Genomic DNA, 5,372 nt, shown 5'->3' with positions numbered 1-5,372 from the left:
TCTCTGTATTTGTGGCCTGAGCTGTAACCAAAATTTCAAATGAGTCAGAGTGAGCACCCCATGAGTGATGCTCATCTCAGTAACCTCCAAAACTTTGTTCCAATATCCCATGGAGGAAAATTACGAGCTATTCAAATGTGTGAGTGGCAGTTATGTACCTAACCTAGAAGCCTGATTTTAAATAGATTTTTTCAGCTTGTGATAGATGCAGAGCTCTTCATTCTGCTTCACTACATTCATTTGCCACCTTTTTTCCTCTTTCTTCCACAAAGTAATTGTCTTATTATATGGACATACTTAGTTTGCCAGTAAAGGTGTTTCTTATACACCTGTTTTTCAAGCTGTGTTTACTTAGATAGAGATGTGCCCCTTGAACAAAGAATAGTAAGGTGAGTGAATCTGATGAATGGGAACGTGATGGCCAGATCTTTCTTCCTTAACTGTGGTTAACCTCTTTAATGTGGGTGCCTAAACAAATATAGGTCTTGGATCACATAGGCTGAAATGTATTAATTTTAGAGTCTCGATATATCTTCTTAATATATCATCTTCCATCTTAATAAATCATAGAAATATGTGATATTAGAAGAGTCTTTGAGCTAGAATTTCCTTGCAGATTCCCTCTATTTTGCTTAACATTCAATTACCTACTTTTGCTTCATTCTTGATTTTTGCCAAGACTTGTTAGGGCTAGTTACAGGGAGCATATTCAGGGCAAAATCAAGATGACAGATTTTTCTGTGCCACAAGGGACTGTGGGTTTCAAAAACACAAAAAGCTTGTGGAAAGATTTAGTGGCTGCAGGCAGCCTATGTCAGGATTACAGAGCAAGAGTCCTGGGACAGCAGTGCCCCAGAGCTGTGACTTGTAACAACTGTATATGGCCTAAATGCCAAACATCTCAACCACCACCCACCTCCCCCCATTTAGTCATCTCAGATTTACTCAAAGGAGACAGTAAAACACTGAAAGGAATAACCAAGTAGCAGCTGCCTTCATGCCCATTCTGAGCACCTTATCTGGAACTAACATGCCTTTGGATTTGACTAAAAATAAGCTTTTAGAGCAAAAGTGTTTTGTTACTCTCTGATCTCTGTAAGATCTTGTATAACACTGCCATCACTGAACTAGATCTTTGACATGACTATTATAACCACCATGGGTACTCACCCACTCCCCACCCCTTCTCCCTTTTTTTTTTTTGCTATGTCTTTTAATATAGTTTTACTTGGACTCGATAAATTAAAAAGAAGGTAGGAAGGTAAAAGAAGATCCCAGCATTTGCTTTGATTATACTGTGAAATTACCTCAGGTTCCACATTGATATCACACCTGTAAGTAGCAGTCCTTCTACAAGAATCCAGTAAGTGAAGCAGTAATTTGCAAAGACAACAAATGAGGAGGGAAATAAGGGCTCATTCAGTTTCACTGGGTGAAATTTTTCAGATAACCGATGTTTAGTCTTGTGTCATTTGTGATCTAACAATGCTAACATCCCTCATTGTAAAGAAAGCAGTAGTTGTGTGTCTTTCATAGATCGTGATTGACACATTTTGGTGCTGTTTAAGGACTTGAAATGGTAAGATATTTAGTATTACAGCAAAGGACAAGATATTTCTGACTAGATCTTTTAGAATGCTGTTTTTTCCTGGTGCATGAAAGGGGATCACCACTAGTAAGTGCTGAACAAATATTGGAATTTAGTTTTATTAGATCATAACTAATTAATAGGTACTTTGAATATCAAGGTTCTTGGAGACCAAGTTTTTATGAGGAAATAACGCACAGTTTGAGAAACCAAAATGAGGTTGGATTTGATGATCTTTGAGGTATTTTCCAACCTTATTGATTCTATGATTCTATGTACTTCTAGTCTAAAGCAAACACATTGCACCATATAAGACTGAGCTACCAGTATAAAAATAGCCTGTTAAAATCTGAAATACAGAATTTCACTGGCTGTACTCACAAGGTTTTCTTTCTGCAGATTTAAAAAGATACAGATGTACTTTATTTTGTGCAGTATATTGCTCTAAAAGGATTCTGATGAGGATTTTTATTTCAAAGTGAATAAAGGATATAAGATGCTATGAAAATCAGTGTGCACGTCTAAATATGATGACTAAAATGGAAGGCTGATAATGTAGTAATATTTTTAATGTAGTATTGAATGATTCACAGAAAATAAGTGAGTGTTAAAAAAGTCCTGCTCATCTTCCATGAGTTAAAATTTATTGCAAATGTTAGGTATATACTGCTATATAAAACAAACTCTCACATCTGAAGTCTGTCTTGTACTTTATACTGAATAGTATGAAAAATGTACTATGTACAAAAGACAGAAAAATGAGCAGTGAGCCCTGCCAGGGAGAAGAAGTAAAAAAAAGGAGCACAGAATTGGATTTCAGAGATGTAGCTGGAAAGGAAAGTACTAAGAAGTGAAAAAAACCCTATGTGAAAAATAAAATATAAAAAGGCAGAACAAACTCCTGTCCCCCAATAAAGAGATCTGAAGATGTTCATGTACATTCCAGGGCTTTATTATTTAGCTGTATTTCTGTGTCTTCATTTTTGATTCATGTTGAGAAACCAAGATCTAATTAGTGATTTCATCTAAGAAGTCAGGCGCTTCTCCAGCTACATCACAAACCTTTTGTTATTGTAGTAATTGAGCCAACATCCATATAATTCAAATTTTATTTAACTCCTAATTTATTTGGAGGAAAGACATCTGGAAAAAAGAAAAAAAACACTCCTGCACCTTAATCAAGGTAATTGCCAAAAATTGTCCAAAAGATATGATGAGAAACTGCAACTCTAATTAGGAAAATCGGTTTGAACCATCCAACTTTAGACATGCATTCAGAGCTGGAAATTATGCAGGATATAGCTGTGGGCTTTTTGTACCTCAGCATTGAAAGGAGATTTGAGTACCTTAATACGATTTGCAGATTGCTAGAATGATGCTGAGTCATGTGGGAAAAAAGTGCATGCTTGAATCATGCTGGGATAGAACTGAAAGGTTTTTAGTGAAATAACATTTTCAACTGCAGAGATATAGAGGATTTCAGGGAGGTTCAGTGGCCCTATTCATAACTTCAGTGGCAGTTTTTAAGTAAAAATCTATCTTCATAATCTTATGAGGTGATTAAAGACAAAGCCTCAATTAATGAGGATTGTTATAATATGATTTGAAGTGGATTATAGTATCGTTTTACTTCCTGGGCTTAGATGATGGAAATAGCAGATGAGTGCAGATCCAAGTAGGATCTTTTCATTTAGCAAAGAAAGGAAAACCTACAGAAAAGCAAGAGAGAAGATTACTATCATGATGTGTAGGTTTATGCTGCTGCATACTGACCAGGGTAGGGATTTGGGAATTACAGCTGAAAAGGTACAAATTCAAACCAATGCACTGCTGTCATGAAGGATGAAAATGGATATCAGAATCAAAGCACCAAAGGGATAGAGGTGGAATACGTATAAGAAAAAGAATTGTTGGTTTTCTCTTTTTTACTACCACATACAGCACCAAAATCTTATTCATCTCAGAATGAGAAGAAAATTGAGACCAGGAATGAGGCTCCCCAACAGTAACTGAGTAGTGTAACTAAATGTACATCACATTACTTCATACTAATCAGAATTAATTTTTTAAATACATTAAGCTAAAAATAATGATAAAGTGTCTCTGATAGAAAAGGTTAAAATGTGTGGCAGGAACATGGATATCTATGCAGCAGTTTAGCCAACTGAACATAAAACGATATGTTACCTGTTTCATTATGAAGCAGTAATCAAGCAAGTTAACCAACTTAATGTTATGCAGCAAATTCAAATGAATTGCCTGCTGGGATATTTTCTGTAAAGGCAGAATTATTGTTTATAAAAAAAAAAACCAACAAAAAACACATTCCTGATCCAAACTGAAGGAAATTGATCTGCTCCATCATCAAATCCTGCTGAAATGCAAAGTGTAAACCCCTAAAGAGTTAATTTTTTTCCCTTTTGCAGACTGGTGAGAAGCACAGAAACAAACCAGCCTTGTAGTTTTCATCATATGCCATCATGATCAATGACCTCTTGATCTCGAGATACTGTAAATGTTTATTTAGATATAATTGTTTATGTGGTCTGCCTTGGGTGAAATGTGAGTTTCTGTGGGCATAATAGATAGTTGAGACCACCACACAATACTGTGCCATAGTTGAAACAGGAACCATCCACATGAGAAGTCTTTAGGAAACTGACAGATGAGAGGAGGGCAGATCAGGACAATTGAGAGAAGCAGATTTTCTGAGTCTTGCTCAGTGTCTCCTCTATATGATGCTGTCTCCCCATCATACTTAGAATATAAAAGTTATTTCTTAGGTTCTCCTTTTTTTCTTTCCTTCCTGTCCCAATTACTGGTTTTCTACTAGACAACAGACTGGAGTCATGCTTTCCAGCTTTGCTAGAACAATCATCCAAATATTTGAAAGGGATTGTATACAATCTCTATGTAAAATTAATTTCCCTCCCCCTAAAAGACCCTTGCCACTCTGAAATACAAAATAAGTCTCTCCTGAATCCCCACAATAATGAAAGTGCTACATCCAATGTTATAAATAGATCTAAGTGATCTCAGCTCACTTGTTGCATCACTCTACCAGATAATAAAAAAAGGATTATCATAAATGACCTGAAAATCTGTGTTAACCCACAATGTCTCCAATGTTGTTATAGGGTAAGAGAACTTAAAGTAGTTCCATTGGTAACACATATTCATAAAAGGAAAATCTGTACTTGAGGGAGTTCCTTTTTCTAGGTGTTGGGGTTTTTTTTTCTCTCTCCCCAGGTCTTATTTATCTTCTAGAACAGGGATATTCCTAAAAAGCAACAGATCCTGTCTACAAACAAACAAATTCTTTAAACACTTCCTTCTGAATTTTTATTTTAAGATACCAGAAGTCAAGGTTAGTTCTAAGGCATTTTCTTCAGCATGTAACAGAACCCAAGTTCCTTGTGCAGTCACACTCCAATTACTTTGTGATTGACAGCTGTCAGGCTGGTTCATAATCAAGATACTGTATAACAGATATTTAAAGAGACTAAAGAAGAAAAAAAGCCACAGAAAAGTGAGTTTTAGTAAGTATTCAGGCTACTCTTAGTTCATTGAGACTTTTTTTGTTGCTGCCTCGTTGATTTCTAACGCAGGCATGCAAAGTTGTCAGCTTTTCCATACCAGAGAAGCCTCTAGGAATGAAAAATTAAATGAATTCACTTAACAGAATTACATACTTCAGAAAGATTCTGCAAAAGAGAGTAAAATATTGAGCACAGCATATGCAAAGACAGCAAATGTATGCAAATATGTAAACACACATGTCTAA

The sequence above is a fragment of the Dryobates pubescens genome, chromosome 16, assembly GCF_014839835.1.
Source record: "Dryobates pubescens isolate bDryPub1 chromosome 16, bDryPub1.pri, whole genome shotgun sequence".
Taxonomy (NCBI): Eukaryota; Metazoa; Chordata; class Aves; order Piciformes; family Picidae; genus Dryobates; species Dryobates pubescens.
This window is presented reverse-complemented; position numbering follows the sequence as displayed.